The sequence below is a fragment of the Parasteatoda tepidariorum genome, chromosome 8, assembly GCF_982258835.1.
Source record: "Parasteatoda tepidariorum strain Cologne lab strain chromosome 8, Ptep-v5.0, whole genome shotgun sequence".
NCBI lineage: Eukaryota > Metazoa > Arthropoda > Arachnida > Araneae > Theridiidae > Parasteatoda > Parasteatoda tepidariorum.
In genome coordinates this window covers 10,269,387-10,288,167 of record NC_141762.1, presented here as the reverse complement: position 1 = coordinate 10,288,167, position 18,781 = coordinate 10,269,387, and the positions used below count along the sequence as shown (strand labels likewise).

The 18,781-nt window shown below is 29.9% G+C and overlaps 1 protein-coding gene across 8 annotated transcripts in view; it reads left to right on the top strand.

Annotated features, from left to right (window-relative positions):
- Positions 1-18,781, top strand: part of LOC110281931 (Brefeldin-resistant Arf-GEF family protein schizo) — a 360,600-nt gene that overhangs the window by 307,895 nt on the left and 33,924 nt on the right. The window lies entirely within an intron of this gene.

The following is an 18,781-nucleotide window of genomic DNA, read 5'->3' as shown; positions in this document are numbered from 1 at the left end:
AAAGAACTATTTTAAAGTTAAATAATATAAACTGACTTAATGGAAAAAATATCGTGTTAAATTGTTCTAAATTTTCGAAAGTTAAAATGCATCTTTTTTAACATTATTGAAAGCCCAATTTTAAATGTAATAAAAAATTTTTATAATGTTCTGTATTTAATAACAATTATAAAAGAATCGTATAATATTCTTACATGCAAGTTACAATTATGAAAGAAATTTATGAATATGAAAAAAATTTATCTGCGTACTTTAATTTAATATAATTATAAATACAAACCTTACGCGTAAATTACACCCCCCCCCCCGAAAAGTTATGCTCAATAGAAGCAGATACACAGATACATTTTTTTAAAATTATTTTGAACCTACGTTTACAAATCTGCTTACTTGAAATTAATAATAATAATTATAAAACTTCAATATAATATTATTAATAATATAATATAATATTAATATGTCGATAATATAAATATAATATTAATAATATTATATAATATTACTAATATATCGTTTCACAGATTTTTTTTCTGTAACTTATTTATTAGTTCTAGCAACCATGCTGCAAAAATGTTAATATTACATCATTATCTATTGCGTAATTCGTTCATTATTTTTTGCTATCTCCCTACATGTAAAAAATTACGTATATCGGGAGCAATTAAATAATTACGCCGACAAATTAGTTTAATTGCAATTCATACATATGTATTCCGATTAATTTAAATGATTGTGAAACAATAGCTATATATTCACAGGTATTAAAAAGCAACAAAAAAATTAAAAGTCGCCCGCTTCGAGTATTATTGTCTCTTTAATCTCCCCCATTATTACCTATTCTCATATTGACAGCTGGTTTTCATGGCCTTGAAGGATCGGAAAAACCCTGGTACCGAGGATAGTTTGAAATGGATTTTTATCTGCCGAGTTCTTACTGGGAATTAAGATTTTGCCGATAAAGAACTCGCCATGAAGTTTTAATACGTCCGCTGCCATTGGTAACAGGTTTATTTGTTTAAGTAACAGATTGCACCTCTTGGAACAATAGTGTCGGAAGCGCTGATCAGTTATTAGCAATCAATTGTTCTAGAACCCTTTTTTGATCCCTATTTCATATGATGTATTAGGCGGGAAGGTCAGGGCAACTTACTCTATCATTTATCTAAGGAATTACTCTGAATTATTTATGTCGTATTATAGGGTTAACTGTTACCCTGTTATGCCATGTTCCTGTTATGCGGAGAATTGTTGATACTGTGCGGTCAACGATGGGAATAATGCGAAGGAGGAGGTATATGTTTCAAATAAGTATATGTTTGGACAGTGCAGACACACTTACCGGGTCAAATGAGTCCCATCTATTAATCAATTAGTGTTGCAAACAGTTAGGTAAAATTTTAATCGTATTTTTAATAGTTTTCATTTACTTTTCACGAATAAACTGATGATAGATGTTTGCTGCCAGATAATTTAATTTTGAGATATATAAATCCTCCATTAATTTTTGCTCTCACAATTATGCAATCAACAGTTTTCGATTGATAGTTAAGTAATATACAGTTGCCTGTTTTTTTAGATTTCTGGTAAGTACCTTTGTTTTCAAGTAACATTAAGGCTGTTTTTGAAAATAAAATGATGCTTTTTTGTGAATAATATATAATTTTCATAACTGCTGTGAGTTTGCAACTGTTGCTCATGACTCTTAGGCAAAGTTTAGTCTATCTAAAGCCAGTGATGTCTACGATTATTCTAAATTGCGCAAAATGTTAATATAAAGAGAAGCCCCAGTTTTGTAAAAATTAAAAGCGTTTGTGGTCTAATTTTTCAATGTTTAAAAACTTCATCCAATGATACATTACTTGGGCTCAAAAATATTTGCAAAAACTGAGAAAAAGGCAGTGATTTTGATAATTTTCATCCAGGTTGAAAAATGTCGCCAAATGGGTAATTTTTAGAAAAAGTTTAATAACATACAAAATATTTATTTGTCTGTTCTAAAGCCCAGATAACTGTTGTGAGTTTGCAACCATTATCGTGACTGTTTGGTTAAATTTAGCCTATCTCGAACCGCGCCCTCTATGCTAGGTTCGAAAATGGTGAAAATCGTCAAATGGAAGAAAAGTTCGTTTCTTGAAAATGACTCACAAAAATGACGATTTAAAATAAAGATTAATAACTATAAATATAGTTATTATCCCTTCCTAAGGCCTAGATAACTCATTAAGGCAAGATTGTACATATAGTTTAAAATCATAGCTCTACCTCAAGCGTAAGGCACTTAAATTGTTGCTTTTTTTATTTTCCTTGACGAAAGAGCTTCAAAGAAACGCAAATTATAAAGGAAATCATTAATACATTAATATAATTAGATAAAGTAGAAGAGAGTGAGGTAATACCGGGTGACCTCGATTGTGTGGAAGTTATTAGTTCTGTTTTCTTTCGGACATCTCAGAACAACTACACAAACTCTAAATTACATTTTACTTGTAAAAAAAAAAAAAAACTACCTTATTTGTGTTGTTAATTCACGACTTCAGTGTAATCTAATGTTCAACTCTCTAACGTTCTCTTATTTTTTAGCTGTTCTTATTTATTGATCATTAGAGTAATAAAAATCATTTTTAGTCCTGCTCGTTTTACAGTTACTGAAGATTCATACGTTTACAAAGATAACAAACAAGACTTTACATTTACGAAAGATAACAAACAATAAGAATTTCTGTCCAGTTGTAGCACTGTTCTGTTTCGGTTTGATAACCTCTGCTCTCGGGGGTCAGTCTGGGTACCTTTTTGATTTGTGTCCATGTTGGGCCCAAGAAACCTGTGGTGCAACGGAGGAAGAACACAAAGACATTCAAGGTTAAATAAAGATTTTACAGATCTGATAATTTTACCTACTATTTGATCAATATAATTTAGCCTTCTTAGACAAAAACAATTTTATTCTTTATAGGGCCATTTTTTTCCCTATTAATGTTATGTTAAAAAAATACGATTGAGATTTATTTATAAAGAAATAATTTTAGCTTGTTACCTCAAAATTAATTTTTTGGTGGAATTTTCAAAATTTTTCCTTACTGTTCAGAATCTGGTATAAACTTATTAATTACCAATATTATAAATTCTGTGTTTAAAACTGCAAATAAAAGAGATTTGAAATGATCAAGTTAACAAACACAAAAGGAAAACAGATCCTCTATGTTGAATAGTTTTCTTGACCCCTAGCACATCTTTACTGCTACCCACTCTTATATTTATTTAAACGAAGTCCTTCATTGGTATTTTTGTGTGTGTGTGTGTGTTTTTTTTTTTTTTTTTTTTTTTTTTTGTGATTTTCTGAAGTCATTAGCACAAATCATAAATGGGAAAATAGCTTCCCATCGACGTATAAAAATTATTGAAGTTGGAAGCATATTTCCCACATCCTTTTAAAGGGGGAGGATCTTATTTAAGATGTCAGGTTTAGTTACAATAGTCTAAAATATAGTGAAATTAAAATTATAATTAAATGAAATAGAAATTTATATTTATTTTAGTTGTAATTACACACTTGTTCATTACATTCATTAATAATATATTTCATGAAATTAGAGTAGGCATTTTCCCGAACTCATAGGAAATTAAATATTAGCTATAATAATTTTTAGAGTAAATAATGCAGCCGTTTCAAATTGTTGACGTGTTTATTTAGTGCATTTTGAATGTATGGAGTTTTATACTTTCACTTTAATTGGAGATCAATGCGAGATGTTTCATATTAATTTTAGTGATTAATCTCTCCTAAAAGACCCGGAATGAAGTTTGATTCCCAAGATTATTTTGACGGTAAACCCCTCTGAAACCTGACCTTTTAAACTTGTACACAGTGTTTCGTGTTTCACTTTGCATTCAATTTTACATATACTATTCTTTAAATAAATACGTTAATATTTGTTATTTATTAATATATATGCAGGTCTCGCTCTAAGCATTCGCCACCTTGCCAACTGTGATAAAATTTGATAAATAAAATTGTGTTTTGGCGAATTATTTATTCCACAGGTAAAAAATATATATATTTAATTCGATCGTCAAAATGGGTTTTTCTAAACAAATCAGTATTTTTTAATCGATTGCAGTAAATTTCAGTAGAATCGTCGCTAAACCAGTTAGAATTGGGTCCAAATAGTATAAGCCTGAAACAAACTACCATAAAATAGTTTTCTGTGGGAAACAAATTAATCATAAAAAATGAAGATTTGCATTTGGCGTGGACTTTCGAAAATTGGATAATACTTTTGATATTAAGCTAATTTACTGGCTAATAATTTGAAATCTTTAGCTCGGGCTCTGTATATGGTATTAGATAAACATAATACAAACATGTATATAATATTCTTTTGGTGATAGTAATGTCTAGTGGTAGCTGCGAAGCAAAGGAAAACGAAGCCAAGCGTTTCTTTTCGGCATACTCCCCTCTCAGATTGGGTTAAAATAGTTGGATGAATTATTTAATTTTGAATTAATTATTTAAATCGTTTGTAGAGAGAATTTTAAATGTGGTTTGTTCTAAACTGAAAATTAGAGATATCATTTACCTGTAGCCGTAAGCGTACTCTCGCTCTTTAGTTATTACCCCTTATTTTGGATTTTACGGCGTCCGCACCTTTCAACTGTGTTCTAGAGTAAACACAGTGCGCATGCGTTGCTATGGCGACCGCTGCTGTTAGATTATTTTTTTTTTATTTTTTTTTTTATTCCTTTTTTCATTCAAGTTATTCACCTCTTAAATACATTTTTTTTCTTCATAAAATTAAGATCAAAATAGTTAATTCATTTTTTTTGGTTCAAACTTATCGTCCACTCTTTTCTTAGTCTAGTTAACTTTTTTTTCTCCTATTAATAAAATTGTTAGGTTTTAAAAAAATTATCATATTTGTTTTTCAACTGTACCCACTTCAAAATATAATTGTTGCTGAATACTTTCAACGACCTCGCCTTGAAGATGAACAAAAAGTGCCTACTCATCAATTTTAATATTTAACTCACTTAAGACACATAAAAGACGTGTGATTTCAAAGAAAATCATTCTATTTTTTCATGTAAATCGAAGTGAAACTTTCCTCTTTTAATAACGTAAACGTTTTCCTTTTAAGAATCTTGTTTTTCTAAAAACTCTTTATTTACAATACATTGATGAGGACAGAGGAAAACAATATGAAGAATAAAAAACGAATCTGCGTTAAGACTTCTTTTTTAAATTCAAATTAATTACTGCTTATTTACATCATGAAACAGCTGCTCTTAATGTTGTTTTGAATCGTGTGCAGCAAAACTTCCCGAACTGGAAGGATAAGGTACTATGGCTAGTTTTTTGTAAAATCGAAAGTAGGTGAAAGCTCTAAGCTGCGTTGTCCTTTTTCATGTAGGCGATTTCGAATGAGGTTACAGTTTCGTTTCTCTTTTGGAAGCTCGGAGTCGTTTTCTTTTTATGAGTTACGCCCACTTTATTGGAGTTTCTAGAATTGTTATGTGCCTAAGATGGTGATTTTTTTTTCTCTTCTCTTACCAAAAAAGAAAGTTCACTAATTCACTTTTCATGTGTGTATTTTTGTGCGATGTGTTGTTCTTCTTCAGTAAATTGATGAGAGGAGTTCGTAATATATGGTGTTTTCGGTTCGTCTTTTGGAATATAAAAACATTTTCTGTTGGATTTCGGATGGACAGTTTCTATAGTTTTCTGGATTTAGGCCAAAAAGTTTTGTTCATCAGATGTAAGTAATAAATCTGTTTTCAATTGCTTTCTAGAATTTAACTTATTGTATAACATCGTATCAAAATGAACACGCTGTGTTAAAGTTTATCAAAGGAACTTGACCCAATTGTTGAGTTATTTTTTTATTTTTTCCTGCTGAGGCAATTTCTTGTTAATTTAATTTAATTTAATTAATTTATTTATGCATTGAAAAAATATGTATTATAATAATCAATTTATCAATAGATAATTTAATTGTTAAAAAATATTCATTTATTACAGTCGAAACTTTTTTTTTTTAAATTCTATGTTACTATTTTTCTCTGCAGTTACAACAGCAATGATTATACATAACTGTTTGATTATGCATAGCTCGAAGAGTTATGCATCACTGAGAACTTTTACGCTTTTTGCAGAAGAATTTCCTTAGTAGTTGTTGAAAAACAACAAAAATTGTATATTTTCTGAAATTTAATTAAATACTGCCTAAATTTATGTAACATAATTACAAAATTTTTTTTATTTCAAACAAATTAAGTATATAAAATAATTGAAGATAAATTTTGCTAAAATTAGAAAGAATTTAACTGAAAAAGAATAAAATATGGCAATCCTTATGAGAAGAATACTTTCGTTTTTAAATTTTATTTCTTATGATTTCATTTTACTTACATTTTTGACTTCTGTGATATATAGTCAGATGTGTAATTATTTACAATAATCAAATATGCAGGTTTTTAATATGTGCACGTAATGCATGTAATTCATTAAAAGATTACAGGCTGGGTTGATTTGCATAAAAATTTAAAAAATAACAAAAATTAAGGTAACAAAAAATTACAAATAAGCAGGTTCTGACTAAACAACGACATTCTATTTAGGGAGATGGATTTGTTTATTTGTCCTAAATAGTACTTATTTTGAATTCAGTAATCAAAATTGATCTTCATTAAAGTTGCAATTTATGCTACTTTTATTGCGAATCTCTGGGAATTGCCTTTATTGTGAGTTTTTATAAATTACCTTTATCATTTTATGCTTCAGATTAAAAAAAAGAAATTAGTTTTATAAAATTTTGTTTATTAGACACCCGAATACTTATAAAATAATTACCTATGGATTATATCTATGAACCATGTGTAGTTATATCTATGAATTAAATTTAATCAAAGGAAAAATAATTGCTATATTAAGAAATTAATCTCAAAACATTTTTGAACTCCGATAAATCTTATGTAAATGTAGTCTTTATAGTTTACGACTGCCAATGTTAAACTTCATAGCCTTGTAGTATTGACCCTAATCCAGAAGACAAGGAAAATCCTGGATCAAGTGTTGGAAGAAATTTGCCTTCGTCTAGAACTTTTTAATGGAACTAACCCCCACTTGCATTACATAGAGAGGAAAACCACGAGACCTGCCATGGTTAGCTCGATGGCAAGGGGACTCAAACCCGTGATCCATCTACCTCTGAGGATATTTTACGTCGGCACTTTGTTCGTTACGAACCGGGTGCGGAATTCGTATCGATTTGCCCTCGCTGGGATTCGAACCCGGTTCACCTCGCTGAGAGACGAGCACTTTATCCCCTGATCAACCACGCCTCCAACGAAAATTATTTAATCGAAACAATCTAAAATATAAACAATCAACATCCCTCCACTCGCCGGATCGGGGTAAAATTATCAAACTTTAACCAATTCTCGGCGAAAAAAGGTTGGGGAGCATTGATCTATAGTATTTATTTTTGATTAAATCAAATCAATTCCACAAACTCCCTGCTTGAACTCATTGGTATTCGTGGATGATCCATATTTATGTGAAAGATTATTCATGAGGATGATGTTTTATTGAGGCATAAAAAAAAATTTCTGGCTCGGTACTTTTTTTTTTCTGAATGGAAAAAAGAATTAAAAATGTGGAACGTGCCTCGCTCTCTCTCTGGGCATTGTTCGAGCATTCTGGAATTAATAAAAATTCATCGCAATGGCTCACACACCTTTCGCATCAGCACTTAAATGTCCTCGTTCGGAAATCGGTTATGACATATGGTCCAATGCCCTATTCCACGAGAATTCTTTTGAGATTATTTCCTTCTAGTTATGCTATTTTCCTCTCTATGCGTTATGTTACTTTTAAGCGAGTTGTTTGTAAATTGTGTGTTGTTGGACGATCCTGGTCTTTAAAAACTACTGATATCCTCCATATGCTACTGCTAAAATAGTTTTATTTTAGGGTGACCACAGAACAGGGAATTTTATTTAACTACTCGAAATGTTTGGGAAAATGAATTGCAGAGAACCTCTCGGGAGCGACCACTCCAGGGCTCGAAAAACCGCCCGTCCTCGGCGGTCAAAAATTCAACGCGGACAACAAATTTTTTGAATCCAGCGTCCGCGCGGACGGCCATTTTCTCGTTAATGTTTGTGATACATTTTCAATTTTTGTTATCTTACAAGAGTCTAGCGCCTCACTTCTAAAATGACCCTCTAATCTCGAAACACAGCAACATACTGCACATGGTGGAATTGATGTTTTCTCTGTCTGGGAGTACTGCAGCGGTTGAAAGGGGCTTTTCAGCAATGAATTTAAAAAAAAAACACATTGCTTACTGGTCTTAAACAAGAAGTGTTAAACGCATTTATGAACATCTACCTAAATGGAAAACCTCTTTCAGATTTCTGCGCAGAAACCTCCGTAAATCATTGGCTTGACTGTGGAACTGGCAAACGTCATATTTGATTCATTTAAAAAACGCAGTACCCTCGGATAAATTGTCATGATAATTGACAGATAACTTAACCTTTGTTATTTAAATTATTTCATCAAAGAAATAAATTATTTCATAATAGAAATACTAGGTTTTACTATTAGTAACCTAGTATTTCTTTTATTACTGTATAATGTAATCCTAATACTTGTAATCCTAGTAACTACTAATTCATTGTGCAATTTATATAAATGCTTGTAATAAATAAGGGAAAATTATATTTTTATTTATTTAGAAGTGACGGGTTAGTTTCAAAGGAGGACGGGTACATTGTTGAACAAGCCGTCGTCGGGGACGGGTAAAATTTCTGAGTTTTTTCGAGCCCTGGACCCCTCTCTTTTCCACTGTAAAATTGTCGTTAATGGATGTTGGTCCTTCTTAGGGGTAACCTCCATTGACTTCAAAATGTTATCGAAGGTACATGATTCTTCGCAAACTATTTTAATTTTAATTAATGTCATTTTCTTGGTGCGGAAATGCCATTATAGGGTTCACGAAAACCTGATTGAGGAATAAAATTTAGCGTCCATAAAAATGACCCCTACTGATATAATTATATGTAAAAACAGATTTACCAATTAGAAATGATGGAACTATATTTTGTTTATGTTTTGCATTTAATTTTATATCATAAAAATTACTTAGCTTTAATAAAAAAGAGGTTTCTTTGTTTGAGTTAGTTAGTTTTTTTTTAAACTTTTTTTTTCTTTCTAATTAAACTTTTAACTCTTAAAAATAAATTATCATCATTACTGCAGGAGGTTGTAGATCTTTTTCGGAGATCTTCAAAAAGAGCTCTGTAAAGAAGAGCCTCACTCAAATATTTTGAATACATTTTAATCTGCTTATTTGTTTTGTTAATATTTTTTGTTTTGATATTTTTTCGTGTTTCCTTATTTGACGTTTTCACATTTAGTGCAGAGGTTTTTAACGGTAGCTGGGTGAGGTTTTGATGGACTCTCCTAAAGGTTTTCTTTAACGCTTAGTCTAAGGAAAAAAATTCCGTGTCTCCTAATAGTGGTCGTAAATAGAGGAGGTCGCTATATAGAGGTGTTCTGTTCTGAAAGTTTCACTGTAATTAGTGGTACCCATCAAAGTCCGATATTTCCAAACAAATTGTTCTTGTAGTATTTTTTCTTTTAAATTGCTTGTTTTTAACTCTAATACCAAGTATAAGTGTTTTGTAATAGATTTTAATCTATAAGAATGACTTGTGACATCAGGACAATAAAACTATTAAATAAAATAAAATTTTAAAATAATGCTCTCAAACCGACAATTATGAAAAACCCTTTTGACTCTCCCCTGGTATAAAAGCTATGGTCATCCAACTCCAGGGCATTATCAAGGCTGAATTGAGTTCACCATAGGTGGCCGTGCAAATGGACCCATTAAAAGCGTTTCTTTTGATAAGGGGCATAAAACTTTTTCGTTGTCTAGTAATTATAACTCTTCCAAGTTCACTCCTGAATTGTGCAGGTATTGTCAGGGATGACATAAATTTTAGACCTCTTCTCGTTTATGGCATTTTGAAGATTCTAATGCACTTGATCTAATCACATATTTCAACAACATCGAATAAATAACAATTTTTATTGAGCGTATGAGGTGATTTTATTTCAGTAATTTTATTATTTTTGACTACAAGAAAAATTAACAAAAATAAACCGCAATTGCGTTTTCAAATATTGTGGCTAATTCTATTATCGCTTTAAGGAAAACTATAGTGTCTTGCAGCAGATATAAAAATCTTTAAAATTACTTACAATAAATTTTCCTTTCTATCTTCAAGACAACTATTAATCATGTAAGTTAAGATCTCCAGCTTAAAAGTTCAGCAGAGGTCGCCATTGTCTTTTCAGATAAATACTACTAATTTAATTACGCCGAATATCATCCCTTTGCGGTAATTTATTGAGGCTAATACAACAATGTACCGTTGCAACAGTAAATCTAAATTAAGAGTGAAGCCCTTTTTGTCAATTCAAAATGTCATTTTTGAAATTAGGTTGTAGCCTGCGTACTAAGCACGCTTAACGATTCAATTGTCTCATTTTCTTGTGAGGAATTGAAAGTAATAGCAATAACTCTTTAGATTGTAATGTACTGAGCGTGATTGTTTACGTCGTGACTTTGTTAATGTAACTACATTAAAAAAATTTTGATAATTTTACAGATGATTAAATCTCAAAATTTTTTATTTCCAAAGGAAGTAATTGTTTAAAAAATTACTTATTTTTTATTTAACTAGGACTACTTTGATAAATTAAAATTGTGAAATTCATAACGAGATTTTTTAATTCTCAATGTCAACTAGCATCAATATATTTTGTCTTACTTTTCCCACCATATTTTGCAACATATGTCATGGTGGAACTTGACGGGCAGTAGTGTTTATCTCTTTTTCGTAGACACCATATAGGTGAATCAACGTCACCCCAACAACTTAAGAAGAACAGATAGAACAAAGAGAAATTACGCCCATACTCAAAGCGGGATTCGAACCTGAGATTTTTTGACAAGTGGTCAGGGATGACCACTATACGGCCTAATATCAATATTAAAATCATAGATTTAAGATATAAAAAGGCACAAAGGATGCAAAAGAAGATATAATAGCAAAAACGACGGGAGAAACACATATGAACTTATAACTTCTGTCTTCTTCTAAAAATAATTCTTTTATAATGTCCATCATTTTCTTTTCTTTTATGCAAAGTTCCATTATTTAGGACGTAATTATTATATTAACTCGCTTATTCTGTACTTAACAAAACGTATTTATTATATTAGTTCACTATTCCTATATTATTAAAAAAAAAATTATTACATTAGTTCATCATTTCCATACTATTCAAAACGTGTTTATTACTTTAACGCACTATTCTTATCTTTTTCGAAACACAATTCTTATTAAGTTCGTATTTCTTATTTTCTTCTATATAATTTCTATTCAAAATAATTCTTCTGTATAATTTAAATTCTTCCATATTAATTTTTACGCTATTCCCATTTAAAAAGCATCGAAATTACCACAGGTTATTTCTATGCTTTTTTTTTATTTTTTTTTTTATACGAATTCTTATAACTCTCTCAGAGGATTTAATCTTCAAAAATAGTGCTTCTTATTTATATTATTTCCTCCTATTTTTATTTTCTCACAATTTTGTCTCACATTTTTTTTCAATCTGACGCAATTTTGTTTAATTTGGTTGCTTTAGGCATGTCAAATTCTTATGTGAAATTTAAAAATAAGGGAGGGGTAAAAATGAATAAAATTTAGTCACTGATCCAAAGGACCAGTAACTCAAAAGACGTTCACATTTTCACTGGGCCGTTTATATATATTTTTTTAATTAATATGGTGAATTTAAATGAAAAATGTCAATATTGAGAATGTTTAATGTTCAACATTTTGGTGATATATGCTAGTTTGAAACAAAAACACGAACCAAAAAAACCAAAACAAAAAACAGCTTATCTTCCCTTAACATCAGTTGCTAGTCCGGGTAACCTATGGTATTTTATATTCTAAGGTGGTTAGAGTAAAATATAACGGCCATGATCCATCAGACCACCGAACACTGAACAATAGTGTACCAAACATCTTAAAATAGTGCTGTCTTTCAGTACTGCCGTTGAAGTCCATTAATAACATATTCATATTTCATGAATCTTTTTCCGTTAGTTACAAATATTAGTTCTAAACAGTTTTAAAATAGACAAATAAAGAAAGCTTTATTCATTCAATTAGCTGAATAATAATTATAAATAAAACAATAAACCGTCATTCGTGAAATTTGACTAAAAGAACAGTGTTTTTTTTTTTCTTCGGAAACCGAAGAACCCCGGATCTATCTTTTTTCTATCTCAGACAGTCCACTTTTAGTGAAAGAACTTATTCACATCTTCGAGAAAATTATTCTCGACCTTTCAGTGTTATTTTAGAATAAGACGTTTGAAAGGGAGAATAAAAAAAAAAAAGAGTAATTTTTAAACAGTTGTTATTGAGCTGTTAATAATTGGCCATCCTATCTATGTCAATTACGTAAAGAAAAGGGGTTGATGACGTTAGTGAGAAGACCGTGGAGTTACGGCAGCTGCTCTGCGTTTCGCAGATCTTTCCTGTAGTTTATGGGCTTTGAAAGAAATATGGTTGTTTTGTTATGAGTGTTGCGTGGTTGTGAGTGGATCTTTCGAACATTTTGTTGTTGGTGAGTGTTATTTCGTTCGTTTAATTTGGATATTTCTGTCTTTGTAAGTATGAATTATTTTTAATATTCTATATCTGAAAAGACTATGGGAATTATGTACGAGGGGTTGTTTATCAATATCATGATTCTAAAAGAGTAAGGTGCAGGGAGCAGGATGCGTAGCGTTTTTAAAAAGTGCTTAAAGGTGCTTATTTTCATTGGGTGTTTTTAAAAAGTGCTTAATTTTCCCATTTCAAAAATGAGGTTTTTTCTATACGTTGTCAATTTTTTCTCTATGTTCTTCAAAAGCGTGCTTTCACATTTTCCTATTCAACATTTTCACAATTCATTCAACCACAATGTATTTCAGTGTACCTACGGTCTGTGGCGTATGTAAGCTCAATTTCAAGCTTCATTTTCCGCCATCTGAAATTGAACCTAAAAATCTCTTGATCATTTTTCAATGGCTAATATAATCAAGAAAAGAGTTCTTTGTCAAAAACTAGTTATTTTAACATGATCATGAAAAGTCTTTGAAAATTATTTTGCATTTTGTTAATATACCTAGTACTTAAAAATATTTTTGAGCACTTGAAAAGTACTTAAAAAGTGCTTATTTTTTGTTGAAAGATTTGGCTACGCACCCTGGGGAGGGAAAGGGTAACAAAGGCTTAAGGCATCCAATTTGATCATTAAGGGGATTAAAACTTTAAATTTTTTGCGATTATTTTTATTATGAAATGGAATTAACGCATAAATATTTCGCTATCTGTAATAATTTTTATTTATTTATACCTTAAATATATTTTCTTGTATTTTTAATTTGTTCTGATCAATGCACAATACCTCCAAATACATGGCTAAATCTTATAAAGTGCTTTCAAAAAAATTTTTTTTAAAAATTTGTTATTATTACTGTTATGCATATATACATTTTCATTACTGCTTATTAGCTTATTATTATCATCAAAAATCTGCTTCGTCATGCTTGCAAAATGCACAATGTTAGGCAAATTATTAGGTCTAGTGCATCAAAAATATAAATATTGCCAGTCATCATTTATCATCAAAATTCGACTTCATCATGTTTTCAAAATACACAATATTAGATAAATTATTACCTCTTGTGCATCAAAAATCTAAATATTTGCCAGACATCATTGTTTATCATCTAAATTCCATTTCAACATGCATGCAAAATACACGTTAGGTAAATTGTTTGGTCTAGTGCATCAAAAAAATATTGCAAGCAGAAATCATTTGTGAGAGATCATTCAATGATATTGGAATAGCATTAGATCCGAATTTCGGAACTTAAAAACAAACTAACCAATAAAGTATACCCCGAGTGTGTGAGGCGGAGATCATTTCTAAAGGGAATGATAAACAAAAGCTTGTAGATATAAACAAAATATGAGGCTTGTAGTTCATGCTTAATTAAATATATCACTTTTGCTTGAAAACTCGTGCGAGGGTTAATTAATTTTTCAACTTCTTGGAAAAACAATAAATTTATAGAAGTTTACTAATATAGTTTCTATATTTAGTTTTATTGTTAGTTTTCATAAAACACGTTTTTTTTTTCATTGCTTTCGACAATCGTCTCTTAAGTCTTTTCACAAAACGTTTGTTTTATTTCGCAAGGATAAAAAGGTAGTGACGTTACTAAGAACTTTTGTTACATCAGCTGTGATGAAGCAAATAGATATTAAAGCTTCCGAATTTTTACTGCTTTAAAGACAAATTTCATTGCCATTGTCATTAAATATGCGGTTTTTCATGATCATCGTTGTTTTAGCTGACTTTGAATTTACTTGATTCGTGCGAACAAAGTGAATATTATGGGTATGTGTAATTTAAATCATTTTGGGTATGTGTAATTTAAAAATATTTTCACAAACGTTTTTTTTTTTATTATTATTTTTTCTTGAGGTATATTTAATGACTATATTTTAAGAATTTTCATAATCGATTTTTTTTTATTATTATTATGAACTTGCGATGTAAGATTTTTTTTAATTATGCGTGATTTTATAGATTATATTTAATAACCTTTTTTTTTAATAATTAACGTATACGTTGTTTAATCGATTGATTAGGAACTAAATTGAATGAACTTTTTTAACATATTTGAACTGTAATATGTTGTTTTTCAGAATTATGTTTTTTTTTAAATTATGAATTTGATTTTATTCATTAATTTAAATAACTCTATTAAGTAATTAAAGTTTTTAGATCAGGAGTTTTGCGTGAGCAACATAAATATCTCTCTAATAAGTTTTTTTTTAATTTCTTAAAGAAACTTATTTGATGTTTTGTTTGATTTGGTGTTTGATGATTTAATTTATAAAAAAAAAAAAAAAAAAAAAAAAAAAAAAAAAAAAACACCCTGCAATACTCAAAAAATGCTGTTTAACTGTTTGTCGCTGATGGGACACCTTTCTTCTTTTTATATATTTTTCTGACGCTCTAATTATAAACAAAAATATATATTGGTATTTTTTAATAGTGAAAAAAAACAGTCCAATAGTAAGTCTGTTAGATTATCGGAATTGTATTTGTACTAAAATTTAAAATCCAAAAAGAGTAGTTTGAAAAAAAAAATTATTCAAAAATTTATCAATAATCCAATTAAAGAAATTTCAATAATAAATAACAGTTTCTTTTACATCTAAATTACTTCAAATAAGTGTAAATTTGAAAAATTATTGTTTGGAAGTGAGCAGTGTTTGGAAAATTTTGTCTTTAAGGCAGAAAAAGTCGTCAGTGTATTATGCTGTATTTCATAACCATAAATTATTAAAAATGCTTAATTTAATTTTTTTAAAACTTATTTTGACCTAAATTAAAACAAAATACTGAAAAAAGTAACGAAAAATATATTTAATTAAATTGCATCAAAGGGTTAAATAATTGAACATCTTTGAGTTATTTTATCTCAGGAATTTACTTCTAAGCTTCATATTTTTAAGTAAAAATCACACTTTTTGTTGAAGGCTCAGTTCTAAGGAAGTAAAGTACTGAAGAAAAAAAATATATATATTTGTATGGCCTATGAAAAAGAGGGAATTATATTTATGGCGGAAAAAAAAGTTTTTCATTTAAAACAAACAAAAAAAAATCGCATTTTCTTGTGATAAACAAATCCTTAAAATTATAAACAAATAAAAATTCTTATCTATTTTATTTATGGAAAATCATTTTTCACACTTTCTTTCTTTTATCGTGAAGATTCCTCACTCGGAAATGGAATGTTTATTTTGAAATTTCTCTCGTGATATGAAATATTCAGCTCAAGGTCGGTCAATGCGATTTCAGATATGTGTGTTCGTGTCCATTTATTTTGACACATAACATTGAAAGTTCTAATTAGAACTCATCCTTGTTGTTCTATTCCGGCGGATAAAATATTCCGACATCCTTCAACATCCTGCACATTAACTAGTCACCTCGAATAATGTTATTTACCTTATTTTTGAACGATAACAATACATTGACAGCAAGTCATGAGAAACGTATACATTTCAAATTTATTTTAAGATTGTTTTCTTTTTTTTCTTCTGTTAGAATATTTTGGATTTTGCATTGTATGAACCCTACCGAAGACTACGCCAAATCTATATGAAGGCCACATTTGTGCTCAACTCTATTCCTGTACGAAAAAAAGAACATAAAATGAATCAATTTATATAAATTTTTGTCAATTTTGAATTAACAAATTTAACCTAAAAAGTTTTTGAACTAAATATTTCTCATCATCGCAATAAAAATTTAATAACTAATGTTTATTCTAAATTCAAAATTTAACGAATTTCTCTAAGCTTTTATTATGTTTATTACTTTGTATTAACGAGGCTTTTTCCTTTCTTTTTAAATTGTTTATTAACCAAAATTTGATAATACAACACACACTGATTCTATACACCCGTAATTAAGTGATACATTAAAAGCGCGTAACTTTTAACCATATTCTATTGGATATCTTAGTTATAGGTAGGGAAAAAAAGTTTCTCAAGTGTCCTATTTAAGGTCATTATTGCTTCTATACAATAATTTATGAGAATAAAAAAAAACAGGAATAATCTGTTTTGCGTCTAAATTTACTCTTCATTTTTTTGCTCCGAGGTTTTAATGGTGATATATTTGAAAACCTAACGGAAATAAATTTGGTGGATGACCAATACAACCTGTTATTATAGTTGTTCTTTTTCCTCCTTCTTTGAGGAAATTGCATTAGTTCTAACAACTACTTACTGTCGATTCGAACAATATTTACACGCCGTAAATATCGTGATTTAGCCTGTGTTCAACACCCCCTCAACCATAGACTTTCGTTTAAAAAAATATTTAATTTTTTTCTTATGGCGTAAAAAAAATGTGCACTGTTTGGCTAGGTTGGCATGCTCACTCAAGTACAATTAATGACCTCATCCGATTGTACCAGTAACATTTTCACAACCATGGGAAACTGTGCCGCATCTTCTGGGAATACTCGCAATATCATCGTGTCATGACATTTGTGTCCCAGGCCTCCCCCTCAGATTGCAGACGATTATTATTACCTGTTGCGGACAGTCTGCCTCAAAGCGATATCGTGTTAGCAGCACATTTTTAGATTAGATACGGTTCGTTGCATTTTACATTATCTGGAATGCAAACGATTCTTTATTTTTGGTGGGTGGCAACGTGGATTTCAAAGATGATTTGTGCAAAAAAAATTAACAGTGTTCTATTCTTCATGTACTGGCTACTGGTTTTCTATTCTTCATGTACTATTCCCATGCTACTGGGCTTGCTAGAACAGTGAGTTCTGGTGTACAGTGATTTTGTTAATTGGTACTGCATTAAAGATTATTATAGACTAGGAGGCTACGCCCCCTGCTCGCCGGTGCTCACCAACCCCCGGAACTGCTTTCGCAGTTCATTTCGGATTGCTTCGCAATCCAATGCTCGCTTTGCTCGCTCATTGGATACGTTCTTAACCTCTAGCTTTTGTATACTTTTTTGAATACTGAAGTTCCGAAAACTTTTCACTGTAGAAAATTCTAAACCTGTACATTTCAATATTAATTTGAAATTGCAAACAGTTCACATATTTTTCTTAATCATACTATTCTAAATTTCAATTGTTGAGAAAAGTAACTGTTGTAAGTTTTGTTTTAAAGTCTTTCCCACCAGAGTGTTAAAGTCATGTGTTGTAAAACAATATGAAATAGTAGTCTGCCGCCGGATGTAAAGCCATCGGCTTTGATGAAGATAATTCTGTATTTTTAATTCTCTGAAGGGCGCCACCTTAATAATATGGAATTTGTAAAATAAATGTATACATTTTTGATGGTTGATGAAGCCCATCATTTTGTGTTTTCATCAGTGTTCAGAAGCAGAACAACTATATGTTTTTTTATTTTATCACAAAAATATAATATGTATAAAAAGCAAAGAAAAGAGTATGAAAGTGAGTACAGTCATAGAAAAAGTTAAAATTATAATATAGTATTTGTCAGTTAAAATAAAATTTTTTGTTTAAGTCATTGCTAACAATTCAAATTTTTCTGAGGCAACTCTCAACCTCTAAATATCATTTTTTTTTATGTACACATTTCTAAATGTCAGTATTCAACCACAAAACAACTTAAAGTCCTCAAATTTAGCATGAAGTTGTAAAATGTAATGAAAGAGGGTCATAGCAATAATGTAAGTGGAAGTAAAGTTAGTACTGTAAAATTAAAACAATATTTTTAATCAATGAGCCAAGTTCTTCAAGAAGCAGTTGTAGAAGTAGGTTGTTTATTTAAAACTTTTTATAGAATTTCTTTAAGAACACAATTGTTAATTTGGGCATTTGACGATACAACACTTTTAGAATTGAAGGATTTGTTACGTCAAGCGCTCAGGTATCATGATTTTGATCTAGTTGCGCTTCTATGTCATTTTGATTTATGTTGCTAAGTTAACTTTCAAAAAATTCTATGGCTGGCAACAGCATTTTTATTTTTTAAGTTGTTTATTATTATTTATTTTAGAATTTGTTATTTTTTTAGCGAAATGTTTTTTAACCTAACAGAATTCGTTGCCGACTGTTTT